This window comes from Chiloscyllium plagiosum, chromosome 16 (genome assembly GCF_004010195.1).
Source record: "Chiloscyllium plagiosum isolate BGI_BamShark_2017 chromosome 16, ASM401019v2, whole genome shotgun sequence".
Taxonomy (NCBI): Eukaryota; Metazoa; Chordata; class Chondrichthyes; order Orectolobiformes; family Hemiscylliidae; genus Chiloscyllium; species Chiloscyllium plagiosum.
In genome coordinates, this window is record NC_057725.1 from 29,438,838 (window position 1) to 29,450,609 (window position 11,772).

Below are 11,772 nucleotides of genomic sequence, written 5' to 3' on the forward strand. Positions count from 1 at the left end.
AGACAGGCACACACACAGACATACACAGCGAGACACAGACATACAAAGCGAACACAGACACACACCAACACAGACTGACACAGACACACACAGTGAGACATGGACACGTACACACAGTGACACACAGACACACACACATACATAGCAAGACACATACACAGTGAGACACAGACCTACACAGCGAGACACAGACAGACAGAGTCATACACAGAGAGACTCAGACACACATACACAGCCAGTGAGACACACACACACGTAGCGAGACACAGACACACAGATACTTTTACACACACTTCTACATACACACACAATGAGACACAGAGACAGCGAGGCAGACACACATACTCAGCAAGGCACAGATACACACATACACACACTAATCTCACTCGCTCTGTCCTTATGCTTGTATTTCTCACTCACTTTGTGGGTCTGTGTGTGTGTATCATCTCAAAACATCTGAAATGGAAGGAGTAAGTAATATGGCCCCTTGAGCATTCTCAACCATTCAGGAAGATCATGGCTTTTTTATACATCAAGTACAAGGTAATACTCCTTATTCCCCTTGTCAATCACTTTTGTAACAGAGTGACTACTCCCCAAAATAAGAACAACTTATTGTACCTTATGACCAAAGCACTTCAGAGCCAATTAAATAATTTTAAAGAGATTTTGGCTTGGAGAAAATGCAACAGCAAGCTCCTACAAATAGCAATGTGATGACATAGTTTTTTTATTTGAGGGATAAACATTTGTCAGGTCATTGGGAACAGCTTCCCTGACTTTCAGATGAAACATTCAATCGAGGCTTCTTCTACCTTCCGAACGGGAGGTAACAATGAACCGCTTCCCAGACTTTGGGCCCCAATGAAGAACACAAACTTTTCTTTCATCGTTAGCATCTTCACAACAGCAACATTGGTGGGGAGGCATTCAAAACATAAAACAAAGAACAATATGAAATCTAATGTGGCAATGAAGCCTGTGGGCATTCAGAAGCTCGAGGCCTAACGCCAACTGCTGTTTACCATTTTTACTACTTAAAAATTACCCAGTTAGAGACCACCGTTAGCAATAGATCTTTATAATGGATTACCTACCACACAAACTCCTTTCAATTTCAAACTCCTCACAGTCAGTCAGCTCCCATCCCATCTTCCCGGACTAATTTTGGATCCAGAGTTTAGAGGTTAACGAGCTGTTCTAATCCCCCACCCTCCTCCGAGGAAGTTTTATTTTGCAAATGGGCACCATTTACTGTCTTCAAAGATAACGTTCTAAAAATGATCACGGGCTTGTATTTAATTAACTGCAACATCTCAAGAATGCCAAACCACTATATGCCAACGTTAGATGTCACTGCCTGATAGAAGGATTAATATTTAAGGCTTCCCCTCCTCCTCCTCCTCCCCACCCCAAAACCATAACTGTACTGAATTAGGACAAAAAAGCTAAACATACAAAAAAAATCAAAAGTGACCTCAAAGTCTTTTAAGGGGAAGCCAAATAATGTATTAACTCAATATGTGGAGAATGGTAACTTTAAGCAATGTTAATACAACCATAATTTATGAATTCAAATACTTTGAACAGAACAATTATATCAATTGTATCAAGTGATTACAAGAAATACAGAAATATAAGTTCAACTTTCAGCCTTTTAAGTCTTCTGCCATTTATCACATAGTAAGGCTCTTCAGCATCTTGAACCTGTACTTCAGTGGAATTAGATCTTGGTTGATCTGTATCTTAACTCCATCTACCTGCCCTCATTCCATAATCCTTAATAGCTTTGTCTTGCAGCAATCTATCAGTCATGGTTTTGAAGTTTTCAATGGAGCCCCATCCTCAGCAACATTGAGGGTGAGAATTCCAGATTAGAAACACCATAAAATATTAGTATCATATTCAGTCATGCACCTGCGCTTCATTCAACTGGCATGAATTCTCTTTGGCGTGGGTCTACAGTCACAAAGGCCCAGGGTGGAAATAGGACTATGCTCTCCTGCCTTCAAAATGGTGTTGAATTGATTTGTTTTCAATAAAATATTCTGAGAGTATCATTTTCAGCTTTCAATTTACATTTCTTTTTCAAAGGAATTCTGGAATTTCACTGTCATTGAATTAATAATGAAAATCCCACAAATTACTTAAGCACTAACGTAAATCTAAGTACATTTAACATAAATTAAAACACAGCAATTGGTCATTCACTGAACAAAAAAAACAATTTAAGTCCACTTTTCCCCTTGATTACAATAAAATCGAGTGCCTGTTGCTTACACCTCTACAAGTCCGCAATAAAACAAGTCTCAATTACAATCCATACCCCCCACATCCTCCTTCAACAAACAGATTTAATTCTCACCATCTTGCCATGTCAGAAGTTAAAAAGCAAATTTGTTTACTGTGGTAATGATCATGAAACAGTATAAAAGGGAGGCATTAACAGGACATTTTCAAAAAAGAGATCTGCAGGAAATCCTTCCAAACAAAAGGCACAGAGTTTTCAATTAGCAAAAACAATGCAAATTCTAGATTTTCCAGACCACATAAGTAGATCTACTTAGAGAGTGCAGATTTCATTTTTCTTTTAAAAAAAAGAATGCCTACACGTTTTGCTTTACAGTTTATAATTCAGATTCAATCATTACAATGACATTAAACAAAATTCCTAGAGATTGCTCATTTAGACAGGAATCTTCTAAGATACCAAATTTTAATAAACATTGTTTAGATACTCTCTACAGCAGAATGTTGGACATGTCAAACCTATTCTGCTCAGTTGCTGGAGGCTTTAATAAATCAACGTATTATGGGCAATAAACTGTGAGCACCGTAGCCCCAAGTCACAGAACAAACACACAATGCCGTTTATAAGGCAGCTTGCTGTCAATATGAAACTTGATACAGTGTAGATTCAGCTCTGGATACTCTGATTACAGCCCAGTTTGCAAAAAAAAGTAGTGTTTTGTTTTTCTAACCTGCCAATTCAACTTGTGTTACATTGAAGTGTTTTGCTTGATACACAACAGGCAGATTTTGGTGTTGTTGGCGAGTTGTGAATTTTAGTTACCATGGATCTCGTACAAGTTCCTCTACTACTGCAGGGTCTTTTGGAATCAAACTGGAGTGCACCAGGGCTTGAAATTAGGCTGCCAGAACCACAAGTTGAGAGAGGCACTGGTCCATAGCAAGAAACAGTGGCCCTGTGTTATAGAGTCATCTTTCACACACATTAAAGGCAGTTTGCAAAGAGAATCCAGCAAAAGACATTTCATGCGTGTGAAAGCACAAAGCAACATGCACAGATTGCTGTCAAGATGAATTCATTGATCTGCTGGGCCAGTCAGTGATCCCCACTGCTAGATTCACGGGCCATGATCCAATCCTACAACCTCTGGTTCAATATGACAGGATCTTCTGTGATGTGACTAACACACCACTGACATTAGAAGCATCATCTGGAATGCACCGTCTTAAAAGGGAGCTGGAAGCAGAGTCAATTGTAACTTACAAATGGGAATTAGATAAATTGCAAGGCATGAAAGGAAAAGATTCCCAGGGTTTTCGAGCAAGGTAGTTAAGGATTAAGGAATAGTCCATGCAAGAAGGTGGCACAGTGGCTCAGTAGTTGGCACTGCTGCCTCACAGTGCCAGGGACCTGGGTTCGATTCCAGCCTCAGGCAACTGTGTGGAGTTTGCACATTCTCCCTGTGTTTGAGTGGGTTTCCTCCGGGTGCTCTGATTTCCTCCCAAAGTCCAAAGACGTGCAGGTCAGGTGAATTGGCCATGCTAAACTGCCCGTGGTGTTAGATGCATTAGTCAGGGGTAAATATAGGGTAGGGGAATGGGTCTGGGTGGGTTACTCTTCAGAAAGTCAGGGTGGACTTGTTGAGCTGAAGGGCCTGTTTCCATACTATAGGGAATCTAACCTAAAGTGCCAACACAATCATTTCTACCTTTGCTGCAACAATAGAGAACACGATCCAATCACTGGGTGAAGAGGTGGATATTGGCAGCAGAAATCCTCAAATGCAGTTAAAAGATGTTTCAATACTGGGACAAAACAAAGCCTCTAATCTGATCACATATAGATTCAGCTCCCATTCCAACTTAGGTTTTCGGAGTAATTTAGCAGCTATCTGAAGTTGATTAGGTCACTTTTTCTCCCCCATTTTCTCTGAAGAGTCTAGAACAAGGAGGCATGTCTTAAAGTTAGAGCTAGGTCATTCAGAAAAGTAATTAACAAGGCTAATGGAATATTGGTCTTTATCTCAAGGGGACTGTAAAGCAAATGGTGGAAGTTGGATTATAGTTCTATCCACATCTAGTCTACTCCCATTGTACTGTGTTTACTTCTGTGCACCACACTCTGCAAAGCTACACTGGACATGTGTGTGCGTGTGTGTGTTGGGGGGGGGGGGGGGGGGGGGGGGGGTACTGATTCACTAGAATGATACTGGTCTTAAAACGGTTAAATTCTGAGGTCCAGCTGCATAGTGTAGGCTTGTATTTCCTTTGTTACAATTAAGGGAAAGTCAAACTGATGTTTATAAAATTGTTTAAGGGAAACAATTGCTTGGGGGTGGGGGTGCGGAACAGTTGACAAAAAGAGAGAGAAGGAGAAACTATTACACCTATTTCAAAAGCCCAAACAAGGGGACGTTATGCTAAAACTACAACATGGCCATCAGAAATAATGTCAGGTAGCACTTATTTAGAAAAAATGTAGTGGAAATCAGGAACACTCCTGTCCAAACAATAAGCTTGGGGGTCAACCGAAAACCTAACAACTGAGATTGATAGATTTTGGCAAAGTGTGTTAAGGAATATGAAATTTAAAAAGTGATCAAACATAGTTAAGTTACAGGTCAGCCATGATCTAACTGAATGGTGGAACAGACCTCAGAGGGCTGAATGGTCTCTTCCTATTTCGGTGATAAGTAATCAAATGAAGTATGCAACTGGTGTCCATTTTGAGCAGTATTGATGATGACAGTCCATTGTAAATAATCTCCCTTATAATTAATTACATGCCTGAGTGGGCACAGTAGCTTTTGGAAAACATGAAGAGATGGCACTATTCTGTGGAGTGACCAAGCAGAAAGGTAAAGAATAAGAATAAGACATCTAGAAATCAGGTCTTAAAAACAGCATCTGTACGTCAAAATGAGGAAGCTAATTTACAGTCAAAATGCAAAAATATCACTCACTGAATCCCATAAAAATAATGATTAAAAATAGAGGTTAATTTATGATTTTTCTCTAAAAATCTATAAATTTAGAACTACTTAAAATGGCAATGAAATGTCCTACTTTTTGAAACCTTTTAAAGCTTAAGGATGGCATTACAAGTATTCAATAAAATTAACAAAATAAAGATTCTGAATTCAAGAAAAAGGGCATTTCACATTGTTTTCCAACATCTCCATTATTTTAAGAATCTTGGCATCTAAATACCAAACAGGCTAATAAACTAGATTGCTCAGAGTAGTATACTTATGAAACAGAGAATTTGTTTTGTTTCTCGATAAGCAGGAATTCTGATTCTTAACACCACTACTTAAAACTATTCTTCGGGACTAGAATCACATGCAACTCCCCTACGTAAGATGCACTTCCTTCAACCTTTATCATACTCCAAGATAATGACTGTAAGAAGTTCAGTCATTTATATAAAACATGGAACTACTCCACAATCAGCCATTCAAAACCCAGACACACAACACTATGGTAACTGACACTGGCACGGACAATGTCTCAACTCCATTTTAAAGTTCATTAATTCTTGGCTCCTTGCTCTCAAGTTGAGGGGAAAATCAATTTATGAATTAAGCAAAATATCCACCAGAAGGGCAAGAAATATTAAAAGGAGAGAGAAAGAAAAAGAGACAAAGGAAAATTGAAAGAGAGAGAAGGGAAAAGAGAAAAGCTTGAAAAATAGAGACAGGAAAACAGGGAGAAAGGGATGATGGAATGAGAGAGAAAGTGATAAAAATATGAGAAAAAATATAACGTCTCCAGTCTTCTGAAGTTTAATTATAATTTTGAACATCCTGTAGTTACTGCATGATTGCATCCTGGCAACTAACTGCAACAATGCATCATTTTTTGGAAATATTTAAATGAAGTAACAATTTCCTGCTACCAAAACTGTATCAACATTTAGCTTTACTCTATGTCTTGGGATGAGTTACAATACAAAACAGACACAGAAACAAAACTCAGGCGATTTTAAGGATAAAAAACATTACTCATAACTCAAGCAGGGTTTCATGCATATCCTAAAGACCGTCTGAAGTCTGGTATTCAGCCTTCATCCAACCAAGTTACCAATTTCTGAAAACGTGCTGGCGTTGAGAAATGTGCTTCCCAATTCCCCAGACAGACCCTTAAACCATGGCTGACACATTTCGATCACGACTCCGGGTTGCCACTACTTTCCAACACTGCCATAACCAGAAATGCTCGTTTCCAAAGCAATCAATTTCAATTAAAAAAAATAAACTTCATACAAGTACAATCATTGACCATCCTCATTCAACTGCAGCCCGTTTACTGTACTAAATTATTTAACAATCCTCTAGAGGCTACACAATGATCAAAAGCATTTACAGTAGAGTCAGACAATCAATTTAACCTCTTTTGTTTAAAAAAAAGAAGCGTAAACAATCTCGATCAAGAGAAAGGTAGTTTTTTTAAATTTAAGAACATGTACTTTCTTCAATGTAGTACTGCTAAACTTCATTAAGTTCTGCACAATCACCTTCCCCCCCCCGCCCCCCCAACCCAGTCCACATACCACAATGGTATTTTTCAAACTAGGCAGCCCTGAAAGAAGCTAACATTTAAACAGAGAAACGTGTAAAATTATAGAAAAGTGCAGGGCTGAGATTTTTTAAGAGATGCGCGTGTGAATGCACTTTGTGGAAAAATCACTGCACCCCTTACGTCAGAATCTAAGCAAATATTTGTCGTATGCGTTAAGAAAGCGAGAGAGAAATGGCTAGAGGAACTACTTACTCAGAGAGAGACAGAGAAAGAGGAAAGCTCTCGAGTTTTCCTGGGATTTGCAACAAGTCGGCGGTGAGGCAGAGCTAAACAGACCAGGCCAGGCAGTGAACACTCTCCCTCTCTCCCACCCCCCACACAACAAGAAATCTTCAGCTCCGCCGCTCCTTCTCTCCTTCCCTCTTTCTTCCCCCTGCACCAGGAATAGAAAAAAAAGACACGAAATTCCGACTTTCAATTCGCATTTTTTTTTACTTTCAGTACCAAAACATCAGGAGAGCGAAGGGAATAAAAACATACACAAAAATCTACACACATTTAAAATAATGTACACCCTTCTCGCCGGTAAATAACTACTTTGCTTATTTATTTATTTATTGCAAACGAAAGAAACAAAAAAATCTCTCCCCCTCTAAAGACTTGCGTCCGGAAGTTCTGCTTTAGAGAGAGAGAGCGAGCGAGCGAGCGAGAGAGGGGGGAAAAAATGTTAAAAATGTCAAAGATTTTTTTGCGCCAGATTTGCCTGGGCGCGGGGAGCGGGCTGCTGCCCAAATCCAGAGCAAACACTCCCTCAAATTCTTTTATTTGCAAAGCAAATCAATCGCTCCGAAAATTCTTTTCCTCGTTTTTTTTCCCACACATCCAGAAGTATCAATTATATTTTGCTTGTTGCAAAAATTAGATACATTATTACTAAAAATAGATACATTGTTTCAAACAAAAATGATACAAACTCACCTCAGGATATTTTTTAAAAGCTCTTAAAAATGCATTAAAAATATTAATTTTTTTTAGAAAAAGAAAAGTTAGGTAACTTGCTGTTGAGGGGGGTGTAATTTCTTTTTGTTGGGGTGTGTTTTTTTTATTGCAGTGAGTTGCAGAGCTGGTGAACGGCACAGCACTCGCAAGAATTCCAGGAATGAGAACTGGAATGAAATGAACGCGAATTCGAGTCTGCGCACTGCCCGACCCATCCGGGCGGGGGTGAGGGGGGAGGAGGGGAAGGTACGTCATCACCTCTTGGGTTGGGGATGGGGAGAAGAGGGTAAACAGGCACAAGGGCGCATGTGCCGAGGGGCGGGAAATGCCTTCTGGGATTCGTAGTCCCACGTATGCACTCATACAGTGTGGTGGAAAGGATTTGTATTTGTATAGCGCCCTTCAAGACCTCAGGCTATCCCAAGACTGCTCAGGGCCAGTGAAAGTCAGAAGTCACGTGACACCAGGTTATAGTCCAACAGGTTTATTTGAAATCACTCAAGCTTTCGGAGCATAGCCCCTTCAACCATTGACTTCTGACTTTGATACGGTGTTGGACGGGTGGGCAAAGTCATAAGTTAAAAATCACACAACACCAGGTTTTATCCAACAGGTTTATTGGAAATCACAAGCTTTCCAGAGTGCCGCCTTTTTGTCAGGTTCAGTCCAGTTCAACACTGGCACCTCCACATCATGTTTGTAGGAAACCTGGCAGTTACCTCCCACAGAGGAGTATATTGTTTGAATTTTAATAGTGCTTTTCATGGACAGTGGATGTCTCAAAGCACACCTACAGCCAATTAAGTAATTCAAACTGCAGTCACTGTCGTAACACAAGAATCGAGGCAGCCAATTTGCACATTGCTCACTTCAACAAACAGCAAAGCAGAAATGATAAGATTTTTTTTGTGTGTGATGTTAATTGTGGGATAAATGTTAGCCAGAATCCTTGGCCTTTTGCTCACAATCATCTTTGAAATACTGATGATGAGATCCCTTTTCACTCACAACGCAGGCTGATGGCGTCTTGGTTTAATATCTCATCCAAGGGACAGTACCTCTAATAGCACAGTATAACTTTAATCATGCAATTGGAATGTCAGAAATGAAAACAGAAATTACTGGAAAAGCTCAGCAGCATCTGTGGAGAGAAATCAGAATTAATGTTTCCTCTCCAGTGACCCTTCCTCTGACCTGCTTATCTTTTCCAGCAATTTCAGTTTTTGTTTGTGAATTCCAACATCTGCAGTTCTTCCAGTTTTAATTGGGATGTCATTTTTGACTTTTTGCTCAAGTCTTAGTCTTGTTATTCAGAGGAAAGAGTACTACCAACTGAGCAATACCACTTTTTAAGAAAGGAGCGAGAGAGAAAGCAGGAAATTATAGACCAGTTAGTCTGACCTCAGTGGTGGGAAAGATGCTGGAGTCTATTATAAAGGATGACATTACGACACATCTGAATAGTACTAACAGAATAGGTCAGAGTCAGCATGGATTTATGAAGGGGAAATCATGCTTGACTAATCTTCTGGAATTTTTTTGAGGATGTAACTCTGAAGATGGACAAGGGAGATCCAGTGGATGTAGTGTACCTGGACTTTCAGAAAGCCTTTGATAAAGTCCCATATAGGAGGTTAGTGAGCAAAAATAGGGTGCATGTATTGGGGGCAAAGTACTGACTTGGATTGAAAATTGGCTGGCTGACAGGAAACAAAGAGTAGTGATAAACGGCTCCCTTTCGGAATGGCAGGCGGTGACCAGTGGGGTACCTCAGGGATCAGTGCTAGAACCGCAGCTTTTTACAATATTTATTAATGATATAGAAGATGGTATTAATAGTAACATTAGCAAATTTGCTGATGATACAAAGCTGGGTGGCAGGGTGAAATGTGAGGAGGATGTTAGGAGATTACAGGATGACCTGGACAGGTTAGGTGAGTGGACAGATGCATGGCAGATGCAGTTTAATGTGGATAAATGTATGGTTATCCACTTTGGTGGCAAGAACAGGAAGGCAGATTACTACCTCAATGGAGTCAAGTTAGGTAAAGGGGCAGTACAGAGAGATCTGGGTGTTCTTGTACACCAGTCAATGAAAGCAAGCATGCAGGTACAGCAGGTAGTGAAGAAAGCTAATAGCATGCTGGCCTTCATAACAAGAGGGATTGAGTATAGAAGCAAAGAGGTTCTTCTGCAGCTGTACAGGGCCCTGGTGAGACCGCACCTGGAATACTGTGTGCAGTTCTGGTCTCCAAATTTGAGGAAAGACATTCTGGCTATTGAGGGAGTGCAGCATAGGTTCACAAGGTCAATTCCTGGAATGGCGGGACTATCTTATGTTGAAAGATTGGACTGATTGGGCTTGTATACCCTTGAGTTTAGAAGACTGACAAGGGATCTGATTGAGACGTATAAGATTATTAAAGGATTGGACACTCTGGAGGCATGTTTCCACTGATGGGTGAGTGCCGAACCAGAGGACACAGCTTAAAAATACGGGGTAGACCATTTAGGACAGAGATGAGGAGAAACCTCTTCACCCAGAGAGTGGTGGCTGTGTGGAATGCTCTGCCCCAGAAGGCAGTGGTGGCCAAGTCTCCGGATTTGTTTAAGAAAGAGTTGGATAGAGCTTTCAAGGATAGTGGAATCAAGGGTTACGGAGATAAGGCAGGAACAGGATACTGATTGAGGATGATCAACCATGATCATAATGAATGGTGGTGCAGGCTCGAAGGGCAGAATGGCCTACTCCTGCCCCTATTGTCCATTGTCTATTGTCAATTGTTGACATATAATAATGAGCAAATATTCCTTACAGTGATGTTGGTTGTGAAATAACTATTACTGTAGGAATATGACTTTCTGGGCATGTGAATACAGAAAAAACAATTTAAGTATTTTTTGTCTATGGTTTAAAATTTTACATTAATACATAATAGTTAACAATATTGTGCAAAGTTACCACAAATAGATATTTTTTAAAATCACTTGTTCAGACACTTGACTACAGGAAATGGGAATTGACCCAGATATAGGGACACGACCACTGCACCAGAAGAGCCAAGTTATTATAAGAATTAATACATTTGAAACTAATAATGGTGTGTAGCATGAGAATTGGCCATCAGAGTGCATGTACTGGGTAGGGGGGCAAAAAATAAAATAGGAACTAAATTTGTTCCTATTTACTACTTTACATGCTATTGCTCACTAACAGGAACATAGGGTAGGTGGTGGTATAGTGGCAATGTCATCATCCTAGTATTCTAAAAGCCTAGGCTAATGTTCTGAAGGTGTGGATTCCAACCCCCTGACAGTACAAGGTGAGTTTTGAATTCAACACAAAACTCTGCAAATTTAAAAGCTAGCCCAATGGCAACTATTGCAATCACTCTCAATTGCTGTGGAAAAATAAATGACTGATACTTTCAGTGAAGGAATGCTGTCATCTTTACTTAGTCTAGCCTACATGTGATTCCAGACCCACAGCAGCTTGGTTGACCCTTTAACTGTCAATTTATTCTCGGAAATTAGAGCTGGGTAATAAATGCTGCATATCCCACACACAAATAAATTGGGACAGGGAAGATGGGATGATTTCTGAAAGGATAACATTCTAAACTGGATAAACACTTTAAAGGCAACTAAATTATGCTCTTAGTGGTGCTGTTTGAAGGAGGACTGTTGGCCAAGGCTTCAGGAAGTAACATTGAAAGGCAAAACTCCCACACTGCTCTCATTTAGCAAACCTGCAGCATTTCCTGGCTTCAAGAGGACTTGGTCTGAGCCTACCAGCTGGCGGCAGACATTCCTTTTAGAGGAGACATAGTGAGCTGACTGCTCCCTGTAAAACTCTGTCCAAGGTGTCAGGTCTGTGACCCTTCATCACGGCTGTGACAAGTTAGAGATGTTTGGACAAACACAAGATGAAGGTCTGTGGTTGGGTGGAAATCAGGAGAGATTTAATGACAGAAATGTAGAGTCCTTCAGAGCAAAGAGAAT

General features: G+C 40.2%; 1 protein-coding gene across 5 annotated transcripts in view; it reads right to left on the bottom strand.

Annotated features, from left to right (window-relative positions):
• LOC122557727 (transcriptional enhancer factor TEF-1) overlaps positions 1–8,117 on the bottom strand; it is a 237,728-nt gene extending 229,611 nt beyond the window's left edge. The window contains exons 1-2 of one of the 5 annotated variants that reach the window (XM_043705648.1): positions 7,750–8,117; positions 7,024–7,204 (exon numbers count right to left, since the gene is read on the bottom strand). The gene's annotated coding sequence lies outside the window, so the exon portion shown is untranslated. The remainder of the gene's footprint in view (positions 1–7,023; positions 7,205–7,749) is intronic. The other 4 variants (XM_043705647.1, XM_043705650.1, XM_043705651.1 and 1 more) reach the window with 4 other exon arrangements.
• Between the last annotated feature and the right edge of the window lie 3,655 nt (positions 8,118–11,772).